We start from the raw sequence: 13,106 nt of genomic DNA, 5'->3' as shown, positions 1-13,106 counted from the left end.
TTATTCTAATAACACTGAACAAATCAATAGTGAGTTGAGAAACCTTTTGTGAAAAGTATAAATAAGGTACAAATAGGAAAAATAAACTAAAAAGTGTTGAGCACAGTGATACACCGAGACCAGGGTGAGTAGGAAAACCGTTCTGTTTAAATCACTTTATTTCAGCCTCCAGGGCCATAAAAGTACAAACCCAACTGAGATTCTGGCGCCCTTATTATTACACAGTTGCCATGATTTCACACACTTTGAAGATTTTCCGTTTCCAGGGATGCAGAGAGCTTTTGCTGATCCTGTTATGAGTTACTCTTGCTGAGCGGAGAGGTAATTGGGTCCCCCATTCACGCCTAAGAGAACTTCTTTAGTTTATAATACATCCTCTGCATAATATTATACCTTATATTTGTACCATTGTTTACTGTTCAGCATTTTTGTGCCTGTTTTTCTCCTTTTCTCAATTACTCTGTTTATTTCATGTTGTCCTCTCTACCAATTTATTGTAAAGCGCTCGGATATCCTTCGGGATCTTGTTCGCGCTATATAAAACTTTATAAATGAAAAAATTAAATGAAATAAGGGCTTTAAGCTCCTAAGTTGGAATGTGAACGGACTAGGGGACAAGTTAAAATGCAGTATTGTATCGCAATTTGTTAAGCGTCATGCCCCAGGTGTGATGCTCCCTTAGGAGACGCACTAAGTTGGCAACTCCTGTAAAGCCATGAATAGGTGGGGCTACCGAATGACGGCGCATTCTGGTTTTAGCAAAGGCTCCAGGGGTGTAGGCATAATGCTGAAAAACTCTTTCCCGCTGTCAATTCCACACATTTGGACGGATGAGAAGTGTAGATATGTAGTGATTTCCAGGCAGTGGGACGGGTAGACGCTAACGTTAGTATCAGTATATGTCCCACAGGGGCTACAGGGACAGACCTTCCAGGATCTAGGTAGAGCCTTACTATCTTTCCCTGTGGGCCGCTTGCCATTGGAGGTATTTTTAATTCTGTGGTATCTGGCACCCTCGACCGTAGTCCCCATGTACTATAGACTGGATCAAAGTTGGCTCCCAGATTTCCTGGATGCGCTGAGCCTAGTACACTTGGAGACTATACCACCCGTAAAGTATCCAACACACCTTTCATTCTGCGGCACACAATAGTTTATCTCGCATAGATTATCTGCTCACACCGACGTCCCAAGTTGGGAATGTTAGGTAAATTCGGCATCTCGCTCAAGACATATCTGATCATTCCTCGTTACGGGCAGAAGTGGTACTGGGGGAAAAGAAGGTAGGCAGAATGCGCCTATTAACTTGTGGTATTTTCGGAACCCGTAGTGAAAGACAAGCTGGTTAAGAATATTTAAAACTACTTTCTAGATAATAGGGACTCAGCCGTGTGGGAAGCCTTTAAGACGGTAGTACGGGGGCAAGCAATTACACTTATAGCCGTGGAACGAAAAGAAAAGTCGAAAGACCTAACTCGTTTGGAAGATGAAATCCTCCTTCTGGAGGAAGAAAGCCAAGAACCAGTGGCACAAGAAACACTTCATGCATTGAAGCTTCAAAGAGATGAATACAAACCCATCGCAACTGACATGGCCAAGTCATTGAGCAGAGATACGGAGGGTAGGCTCTATGACTTCGGGGATAAGACCGAAAGTTACTGGCGTGTTTAGACATAAAAGAAACTGGCGAGCAGACTAGAACCAAATTAATGAAGGGGTCAGGGGCAGTTCTCACAGACCCGCAAGAGATCGCTAATGAGTTTGCGGACTATTATCGTTCTGTCTATCGGGCGAGCTCCTCTTCTACGGAGGAAGATTCACGAGCCCTGCTTGCAGACATAAACCTTCCAGTGCTGGACACAGAGGAAAGAGACATGTTAGACAGTAATTTTACTACCGACCAAGCAATTAGAAATCTCCAATTAGGTAAAGTTATGGGTCCCAATGGGCTGCCAATCGAGCTCTACAAGCTGAAGCCAAACATAATAGCCCCGTATTTGAAGGGCATATTTACTGAAAGCCGTGAATTGGGACTGCTCCCATGGGATCAAAGAGTTGCCACACTTGTCACCATACCCAAAACAGGCAAACCCGGGAATACATGCTCATCCTATAGGCCCATATCCTTATTGAATGCAGAGACAAAAATTCTTGCAAAACTACTAGCTAGAAGTCTGGTCTGGGAAATAGGAAAGCTGGTAAACCTGGATCAATCGGGCTTCATGCCTCACAGCAAAACACGGCACTGAACCGGAGACGGCTGCATGGAGTGATAGGGTGCCAAGGCACGATCCAGGAAGCGGCAATCATGGTCTCGCTTGACGCTATGATGGACTTTGACACCATAGAGTGTTCGCTCTCCTGGCTAAGATGGGGTTTGGGCCCATCTTTATTGGGTGGGTGTGCTTTCTGGATGCAGAACCCTTGGCACAGGTGGTAGTTAATAATAAGAAATCAGGAGTGTCCACACTGGGTCGTGGGACTCAACAGGGTTGTCCGCTGTCCCGTCTGCTTTTCGCTCTCACCCTGGAGCCATTGGTGGAGTGGATTCGTAGAGACCCAGTAATCAGGGGACTGAAGTGGGCTGAATCATGGGAGGGACGCATCTCTCTCTATGCGGACGACATTTGCGTTATCTCACTTCCCCCAAGGCATCACTACGTAGAGTTCTCAACATTTTCACCAGCTTTGAGAAATGCTCTGGATACACAATCAATTGGGGTAAATCCCTAATGTATGTCCTCAGTGGTGAGCCCCCTCCCCTGCCCAGAGGGTGTCCCATGCAAGTAGCAAAAGAGGGATTCAGATATCTGGGAATCTTTATCACACTGGACCCAAAGCTTAGTTATGAACATAATCTACTCCCCCCGTTCCTCAGGTTAGAGTGGGATGTGGCCAACTGGAGGACCCTCCCCCTTTCGTTGTTGGGAAAGACTGCACTTTTCAAGATGATGTCCCTACCACACTTTCTCCATGTGCTCCAAAATTTCCCAGACCTGGTCCCAGCGAAATATTTCAAAGAGATGAAGGGTCTCCAGAGGAACCTACTTTGGGATGGTCGCCCTCGTATCGCCTTTTCAAAGTTGGTCCTAAGTTGGTATAACGGGGGGATTGGTCTACATAAAATCAGGAAATACTACCTGCCCGCTATAAATCAGTGCACATACCGTCACTGGGATGACCCTGGCTAAAAGATGGATAAATGGCTACTACCCGGGGTAATTACAACATAGCCCTTTACTCTGAACCCAAGAGATTCTACCCAACGGGTCAGACCAAGCATTCCATACAGGTGTGGCACTCGGTTACCAGAAGTCTGGGATGGGAACGGAAGCTCACGTTGGCCACTCCTCTATGGGACTCTGAACAATTGGGCACCTTGAACCGCTCAAAGGGATTTGATAAGTGGGATTTGATTGGGATAACAAGAATAGAAGACCTATGGCAGAAGGGAGAAATGATCTCCTTTGACACCCTGCAAAAAGAACACGACCTGCCTGACACTGAATACTTTAGATATCTGCAGGTGAGGCACGCACTTACTTCGCAGTTGCAAAAGGGGGTCTCTCCCCCTGAGTCCTCACAGTTGGAGGATAGGTTGCTTGATGGATACCTCCAAACAAAAGCGGTGTCACTGACATAGGAAATTGGTTAATAATGCACCAGACCCCCTAAAACTGATCCGGAAGTGCTGGGGGAGAGATGGGTTGGAGCTCTACGATGTAGAGTGGAAAGAGGCAGTCGCCTCCCCGCGAGAAGTAGCAATCTCCTCCACACTGCGTCTTGTCCAACTGAAAATCCTCCATAGAATTTACGTCACCGGGTCTCGTGTCGTAAACATGGGCAGGGTGGACGAGGGCCTGTGTAGGAGGCAATGTGGTCAGGTTGGCACGTTTCTGCCTATCTTGTGGGAATGCGTGTACATCCAGAGATTTTGGAGGGGGGTGTACAACTGTTTTAGAGATGTCCTAGGCATATCAATAGGAGAAGCGGCTAAAAGGTGTCTTCTGAACATCTGGGAACCCACAGACTTAAACAGGAAAAACCATATATGGGTTCCATTGGGCCTGATGATAGCCAAGAAAAACCTGGCTAGACTGTGGGGGGTGGGGACTCCACCCAAAGTGGAGGAATGGAATGCCGATATGGATTGATGCGTGTTTAGGTTGTGAGAGGATGCCCCAAAAAATGTAATGATATATGGAGCAAGTGGAACGAGTATCGTGGTAATATATGTGTCCCCCGCCCCCAACTGTCCCAGCTTTAGAAGATCCCACTGTGTCATAACCCTTGTCATCCAATCAGTTATGCATATGAGAAACCAGTGATATATGTGAATTTAACTGTATACTGTGAATTTCCCATCGATTGTGATAATGAATGTCGACATTTTATTGTATAATAAAAATAATTGTTAAAAAAAGACAATGACCTAAATATAGCCTATACATAAACAAAGCCATTGGAGGGACTTAACATAAACAGAGCCCTTTCAAATTCTAAGTCTGCTGTAATGAGAAAGATGGCATACTCTTGTGACAATCCAAGGCATGGCATGCAATAAGCCCTGATGTTGTTTGTAGGTGTTACTTCATTTTTCGCATGCTTTATTATACTTTATATGTTATATTGCTGCTTTAGATGCATCATACGGTGTGCATTCTTTTCTCCAATGTTTCCTCTGAACTCGTGTATTTTTTAAAGGAGATGGTATTTTGAGAATGTTGGGAGGTTTTGGAGCAGGGGGTTTCTGTCAGTTGCCTACTGATTCCAGGGCAGGGGGATGGGCCAGTTTCTGGGTCCGTGCCTATGAAGAATAAAAACCTTCATCTACTCTCATCTCTGGTCTTTCCTTTTCTCAGAGTTAACTCCTACATTTGTTTAGTTCTAGGATGGGGCTGCTGGAGTGCTGTGTCGCTGTGAAAGGACTGAGGTTTGATTAGACCTGCCGATGGCCTGTGGTGTAGCACAGGCTTTCTCAGTCATACCCTGTGCAAGACGTGTGTTGTCAACTAAGTTGCGAGAGGAGCCTGACCGCTCTACAGGTGCAGCTGTATAACAGTGCTTGGTTTTTTATCGCAGTCTTAGAAGGTGCTAGGACTTTCTTGATTGCCTGGTATGTCATCATTTTAACTGCCCTGTCCTTCATAATGTATTGTAGTTACATCTATGTAGCACTTCTTAGGCCCAACAGGTGCTGAAGCACTTTTCTATCAAATGCCCTCTATGGGTAGTGTGCATGTTGCAAGTGAGCACCAGAGTTGTGCTCTTTTCTTGTTTTTGTTGCTGGACTGTGCATGAAGTTGAAATAATAAAAGAGGGCAGAGCCACCGGCACCGGACAGAGACACCGGCACCGGACAGAGACACCGGCACCGGACAGAGACACCGGCACCGGACAGAGACACCGGCACCGGACAGAGACACAGGCACCAGGCAGGGCCACGCGCACCAGGCAGGGCCACGCGCACCAGGCAGGGCCACGCGCACCAGGCAGGGCCACGCGCACCAGGCAGGGCCACGCGCACCAGGCAGGGCCACGCGCACCAGGCAGGGCCACGCGCACCAGGCAGGGCCACGCGCACCAGGCAGGGCCACGTGCACCAGGCAGGGCCACACGCACCTGGCAGAGTCACCTGCACCAGGCAGAGCTACACACAACAAGCAGAGCCACAAGCACCAGGTTGAGTCACCGGCACCTGGCAGAGCTACACGCAACAGGCAGAGCCACACGTACCAGGCAGAGCTACATGCACCAGGCAGAGCCACAAGCACCAGGCAGAATCACCGGCACCTGGCAGAGCCACACGCAACAAGCAGAGCTACACGCACCAGGAAGAGCCACAAGCACCAGGAAGAGCCACAAGCACCAGGAAGAGTCACCGGCACCAGGAAGAGTCACCGGCACCAGGCAGAGTCACCGGCACCAGGCAGAGTCACCGGCACCAGGCAGAGTCACCGGCACCAGGCAGAGTCACCGGCACCAGGCAGAGCTACACGCAACAGGCAGAGCCACACGAACCTGGCAGAGGTACAAGCAACAGGCAGAGCCACACGCAACAGGCAGAGCTACAAGCCCCAGGCAGAGCCACACGCAACAGGCAGAGCCACAAGCACCAGGCAGAGCTACACGCACCAGGCAGAGCTACAAGCACCAGGCAGAGCCACACGCAAGAGGCAGAGCCACAGGCAACAGGCAGAGCCACAGGCAACAGGCAGAGCCACAAGCAACAGGCAGAGCCACAAGCACCAGGAAGAGCCACAAGCACCAGGAAGAGCCACACGCACCAGGCAGAGCCACACGCACCAGGCAGAGTCACCGGCACCAGGCAGAGTAACCGGCACCAGGCAGAGTAACCGGCACCAGGCAGAGTAACCGGCACCAGGCAGTTACCGGCACCTGGCAGAACTACACGCAACAGGCAGAGCCACACATACCAGGCAGAGCTACACGCACCAGGCAGAGCCACAATCACCAGGCAGAGTCACCGGCACCTGGCAGAGCCACACACACCAGGCAGAGCTACACACACCAGGCAGAGCTACACGCACCAGGAAGAGCCACCGGCACCAGGCAGAGTCACCGGCACCAGGCAGAGTCACCGGCACCAGGCAGAGTCACCGGCACCAGGCAGAGCTACACGCAATAGGCAGAGCCACACGTAACAGGCAGAGCCACACGCACCAGGCAGAGCCACACGCACCAGGCAGAGTCACCGGCACCAGGCAGATTAACCGGAACCAGGCAGAGTCACCGGCACCAGGCAGAGCCACAAGCACCAGGCAGAGCCACGCGTAACAGGCAGAGTTATCAGCACGGACAGAGTCACAAGCAGCTGACAGACCTACATGCACCTGGCAAGGTCACACGCACCTGGCAGGGTCACACACACCTGGCAGAGTTGAAGACTTCAGAGGATCAGTTTGGGTGAAGCAGAGGCACCCAGAGGGAAAAGCAATCTGCATTTTTAGGTTAAAAAAACGGTTTAACTGAAGGAAAGAGATGGGGAGAGGCAAGATATGGAGGCTTCGGGAGGGGGCGGGGGGGGGGGGGGGCGAAAGAGAGCGCAACAGAGAGAGAAAGAGAGAGAGAAAGGCAAAGGAGTCTGAAGGTCAGCTTGAGAGAAACTAGTGTTACAAGCATACAAGGGAGACAGTGGTGAAAGGGGAGGAAGAAAAATAATAAAGAGAATGCCGCTGCCCGCGTCCCACGCAGGGGGACATTGGCAGGGCAGCTCCCTAGTGGCCATTCGTTATAACGCACCTCCTTGTCCCGGGGCGTGGAGTGGAGCAGGCACGGCCATCTGCCCCTTTCCGTGGTCATCATGCCATGTCGCCAGTGGCGAGGGGGCGTGACGATGGCGTGACGATATTTAAGCCCCGGCTGCCCACCACTCTGCCTCTTTTCCGGCTTCTTTTACTACCGCCCTGCCTGGCTTTCTTTGGTGCTTTTAGGGTGGGTGAGCTTGTAGCCAAGGCAAAAAACAGACAGGACAGGCTCAGCATTGGATTTTCGATGTATGTGCGACAGATGCATTGGCACTTCGCATCCGCAGGTCCAAGACAGACCAGGCAGGTCGGGGCACAACAATAGTGGTTCAGGCCTTAGGGGATCCCAGATATTGCCTGGTCACCATGGTGAGGGAATACCTGAAGATCAGACTGGCTTTAGCTGGACTTTTCCTAATTCATGCAGATGGGGAGCCATTGACCAGGTCCCAGTTAGGACGCATCAGGGGGACAGCTTTAGCCAAAGCAGGTCTCTGGGGGGGGGGGGAGGAGATTTTCGAGCCACTCCTTCAGGATTGGGCCGGCCACGGCTGCATTCAGGCAGGGATGGGGCCGGAAGGGGGCAAGAATATGGGACGCTGGAATTCGAACTGCTTTCAAAGATACATTCGCCCCTAAAAGCAGGCTGGATGGTGATATGTGTGTACCAGTATGACTCGGTTTATGGAGTATTTCTTGAGGAGGTTCAGAGCTCTAAATCTTGACATTCCCATCACGTTATTGGGTGCAGTGTTAAATTATTAAACTACGTGTGACAAACTTCGGCGTCCTCCACATTTGTATGAATTCGCTTTGTCTTCTTTCCAGCAGGCTGTTGCGTATGGTTGATGGGACATTCTTATGTTGCCAGGTTGGAACAATGGGCAGCACTCAAGAATAGGACCCGGGGTTTCGCACAGACACACTTCACATGGTTGGGCTCCCCGGGAATGAAATGGAGCGACCTGAGACCCAGACTAGAACAGCGTCTCGCATCAGGGGGGCCTTTTCCCGATTCCTCCTTATCCACTTGGGGGGGGAATCACTTGGTTACCAAGGGGAGGAGGGCGCTGATTCAGTCCATGCAGAATGACATCGTGGTAATAAGCAACAGGCTGGGAGCGTGCGAGATATGGCCGAGTTTGTTCCTCGCAGAGAATGGAAGGGGGCGAGATCCACGTTCACTGTAGATCATTCCCGCAGGAAGGTCAACAGGTCTATGCAGAAGTTCATGGACCGGAGAGGACTTGGTTCCATTAGGCACACACTAATACAAGAGAAAACAGAAGGGTACTATGATAAGGATGGGGTGCACCTGTCGAAATTAGGAATGGATCTGTTCCTATTGGACGTACAGGAAGCACTGTCTGCTGCAGGCGGTCAGTAAATAACTTGGATAGGGGGGCTCTGTGATTGACGGTGGCCTCCTTCAGAGCTGTGGCGGAGTTACAGGGCGATCTGGAGGTAGACTGGTACAGTAAGGGTACCTCTGCCTGGCACAGTAAGGGTGCCTGGGCCAAGGACCTGTAGCCGCAGGAGCTTCCAGGAAGCCGCGACGGCTCCCCGTTAGTCCTTCGGGCGGTCGGGGGGCCTGAACCGACCGGGGGCGTGCCATATCGCTCTGCCCTGAAAGGGGGGGGCGGGACGATAAGATTGGATCTACAAGGTGCTGCACCGTTCGAACATCGACTCACCGTGCTGGCTGGCTCGTTAGGCAAGCGGGACAGCGAGGGGCTGCCTGCTTTGGATCGCCCGTAAGATGACCCACCAAACGTCATACTCTTGTTGTATGATAATAAACCTGCAGCAGTTCTTACCCATAAAACATGTTTCCTGTGTATCTTTTGGGGAGTGATGTACATGTTGTGGGAGGGGAGCGGATGACGGTGTGGGCACTATGCGGCTGCCCGCGTCCCACGCAGGGGGACATTGGCAGGGCAGCTCCCTAGTGGCCATTCGTTATAACGCACCTCCTTGTCCCGGGGCGTGGAGCAGGCACGGCCATCTGCCCCTCCCCGTGGTCGTCATGCCATGTCGCACGCGCGGCCAGGGGAGGGCTTACATGTGGCGAGGGGGCGTGACGATGGCGTGACGATATTTAAGCCCCGGCTGCCCTCCACTCTGCCTATTTTCCGACTTGTCGCCAGCCTGAGCGCTGAGCCCACCCATCCGCGCACCCAGCGACTCGACAGGCGGTGCATAGTGATGGAATGTTTTAACGTTGTTGCAGGCGGAGTTACAGGGCGATCTGGAGGCAGACGGGTACAGTAAGGGTACCTCTGCAGCAGACTGGTACAGTAGGGGTACCACTGCCTGGCACAGTAAGGGTGCCTGGGCCAAGGACCTGGAGCCGCAGGAGGTTCCGGGAAACCGCGACGGCGCCCCTTTAGTCCTTCGGGCGGCCTGAATCGACCGGGGGTGTGCCATATCGCTCCGCCCTGAAAGGGGGGGGGCGGGACGATAAGATAGGATCTACAAGGTGCTGCACCGTTCGAGCATCGACTCACCGTGCTGGCTGGCTCGTTAGGCAAGCAAGGGGCTGCCTGCTGTGGATCGCCCGTAAGATGACCCACCAAACGTCATACTCTTGTTATATGATAATAAACCTGCAGCAGTTCTTACCCATAACATGTGTCCAGTGTATCTTTTGGGGAGTGATGTACAAGTTGTGGGAGGGGAGTGGGTGACGGTGTGGGCACTAGAGCTATGGAACGAGGAAGAGAATGCACATTGGCATCCAACAGAGGAAGATGGTCAGACGAAGAAAGAGAGGAGGAGGGGCTGGGTGAAAACAAGCAAAGACTGGAGAGAGCGGACGCTAGCGACAGACAGACGCAGAGGATCAGTACAAGGAAGACCAGGTGCTCAGACAGAAGCGGCAAACTGAAGATAAAAGACAGGCGTACTAGGAAATAAACAAAGTTAAATGAAGGAGAAGCGATGGAAATTTTGAAAGCTTACTTTTTCTCCTCTCAGTTTCGTTCTCAGCTGATGAAATCCGTGCCAGGCTGCCCGGCGATGCATGAAGTCAAAGAGCGCTTTGTTGTGGTGACATCATGAAAGTTTCCTCCCAGGCGCCACCTCCCTCCCTGGCTGTTGTGAAAGAGATGGCTGTGTGCCACCCATAATAACAGACCGTAGGAGCGCGCCAAGATCCTTCTTGTGGATGGCCCGGTTATGGGGTTAGTAATCCCGCATCAGGTAGATACAATTAACTGGTGGGTGTTTACCCTCCCAGTCCGAGTTCTGCACCTAGGGATGGGGAGGGTTATCCCTATTACAAGCAGCGAAACTTACCAATGTGCCCCCCCCCCATACATTCTTTCTTGTTATTCGTGCGGAGAAAATAGTGCAAACTTTGTACCTGAATCAGAATTCCTAATATTGCACAAACTCAAGAAAATGTAGAGATTAATGCACCAAACAGGATATATAGCAAACATCTTGCCACATGGCCTCATACTCACACAGGTTATTGTGAAAAGAGATATGGGCAGATATAGTCCATCAGTAAATAATACAGCAGTGAAATGAGACTGCCTTCACCCAACAAGGACTCGACAGAATAACGTAGGTAAGATTTGACCATTATAAGACCAACTTTTATTCGAACACTTTACACTACTCCTCAGTCTGTTTTCTAAGTGCTTCAAAATTGGGCAGGTGCTGCACCTGAAATGCACTCAATATAAGTAGCACAACCCTACAAACATTGGGACGGGGACTGTTAATTCATATAAAGGAGGAAATCACAAATGATTGATTATTATAAACCAATGTCTCTTAGGGACAATATCCACACTTCAATATGTTACTTTTTAATTGTAAAGTGAAACCAAAAAAGTAAAAAAGTATAAAAAAGACTTTACACAATTTCTCAGAATGTGAAAATATGTATATAAACCCAATATAGAAGTTAGCATCCTTGGGTCCAATGGCCCACATCACTGCCAGCAAAATGATGATATACCACACGGAATATACATAATTGTCGGTACGTAGTTGGTCTACGGGAATTAAAACTGAGTTTTTTTGGATAGGACTCTGCTCCCTTGCTGGTAATTGTTTGCCAGATGATGTTCGAAGATAAAATCTTCGTGAGAAACAACTGCAAATATAACAAATATTTCGGCAACATACAGGGTGCACTAAATTAAACTGTTGCAGAGAACTTCGACAAAGTTCTTCTTCGACAATGTGCATGGACTAAACCCACACTATGCCCTGCACACAGGGAAACTGATCAGTCTTCATATCCTAATAGCCGATACACGGATATTTCTCCATAACTCCCTCAGTTTTAAAGGGCATGCCATATCCATTATGTTTATTTATCATAAGAATCCACAATGCATAAAATGAGAAATGTTTTCCTATGCATGTTATGAGCCCAGCTTATAATATAAGTCATGTAGATGGTTTCCAAGGAGAGGATGCGGCCAGAGACCTCGATAAACCACTAATGATGTCATGGGGTGAATGAAGGTCAACTGGATCATTTGCTTTTCTTCTTGAAGCTAAGCATATTTTGAAAGAAATCTTGAATTTAGCTTACTTAAGGGTACAACTATTTCACAATATACCTCCACCCTTTATTTACTAACCACTAAAGCATGAGCATGTTGAGATAGTCATACCCACATACTTGGGTGACCAATAATCCATATTTATTATCATCATAACAGGCAACACCCAGTTCTTTTGTAAAGTACATAACATACTGGTGCAGTAGGTAGATAGTAGATAGGTTGGGTTAAATTCCTTTACTCCTTACTGTGTTGCTTTACGAATACGTTGTTTATTATGCATATACACTTCTTAGCTTGGAAATTACCACTGTGGTACATGTCCTTTTCTGTGTGGGAGAACAGCATAACTAATGGCTTGTCCTCTCTAGATTCTCATTCATATACTAGATATGCTATCCATATAGTAACCGGATGACGGCAAACACCTTTCTTTGAGCTCAGTAGGCTGTGAATATAAGGCAATGGCTGCTTTCGTAGAGACTGCACATTTTTCACAAAAAATCCTTTTGCTGCACTATGCGGGAATTTTAGTTGGACGTTATTTGAGTGGCACTTTCATTCTTTAGTACAAAGTGCATGTACCTACTAACAAAGTGTGTGTACCTTAGGAGGTGGCAATTGATTATTCAGAGAGATTGGGTTACGGCTTTGCAGAGGAGTATAATACCCGAGCTATTGTTTGTACCTGTACCTACCTCTATTAGGGCGAGCACTAAGGCAAACAACTCGATGCCGTACGAGAACGGACAACCTTTTCGAACTCTACTACAGAACTCAAAGCTGCAACTCAAGCCCTCCCTGGGGTAGTAGCGTCTCTTTGGAACTCAGGCCCAGCCAACCTGAGCAGTGCTACTACCCTCATTATTTTCAAAAGAAAACTAAAATCGTACCTGTTCAAACTCTATGTTCCTCCCCTATACTGCTGTTCTGTCTCGTAACTTCTTCTCTACTCTTCATTTCCCGGCCTCATCTACACTCACTGCCAACACTCCTGAGACCCTCCTACTGTCGGAATCTAGTCGTTCCATCGTTGTGCACAACCATCAACTGCCTATTACAGTCTTATCCCTCTTCTCTTGCATGTCTTTGCCCACCAACAGTGTGTGTTATCGCTTGATGCAATGACTGCTCCACAAAATGCAAACCTGTAAGCATGAATATCAGTCAAACCCTTCTCCAATGAAAGTTTGCAGCATCTACTCTCATAAGGCTCATGTCTAACCCTGGATCAACAATGATGCTCATCCATCACCCCATGCCTTCTCGCGTCTGATCTACCTTTTACACTCCAGTGTCGGTCGTCTCCATA

The 13,106-nt window shown here is 49.2% G+C and overlaps 1 protein-coding gene across 2 annotated transcripts in view; it reads right to left on the bottom strand.

Annotated features, from left to right (window-relative positions):
* The window catches only part of CFLAR (CASP8 and FADD like apoptosis regulator), a 462,739-nt gene that overhangs the window by 281,373 nt on the left and 168,260 nt on the right, over positions 1 to 13,106 (bottom strand). The window contains exon 1 of one of the 2 annotated variants that reach the window (XR_015308382.1): positions 10,230 to 10,296. The exons of the other annotated variant lie outside the window; for it this stretch is intronic. The gene's annotated coding sequence lies outside the window, so the exon portion shown is untranslated. Of the gene's footprint in view, positions 1 to 10,229; positions 10,297 to 13,106 lie in introns of those variants that run through there. 2 annotated transcript variants of the gene reach the window in all.

This window comes from Lissotriton vulgaris, chromosome 2_1 (genome assembly GCF_964263255.1).
Source record: "Lissotriton vulgaris chromosome 2_1, aLisVul1.2, whole genome shotgun sequence".
Taxonomy (NCBI): domain Eukaryota; kingdom Metazoa; phylum Chordata; class Amphibia; order Caudata; family Salamandridae; genus Lissotriton; species Lissotriton vulgaris.
The sequence above is the reverse complement of the archived record's forward strand: the minus strand, read 5'-3'. Positions and strand labels throughout refer to the sequence as shown.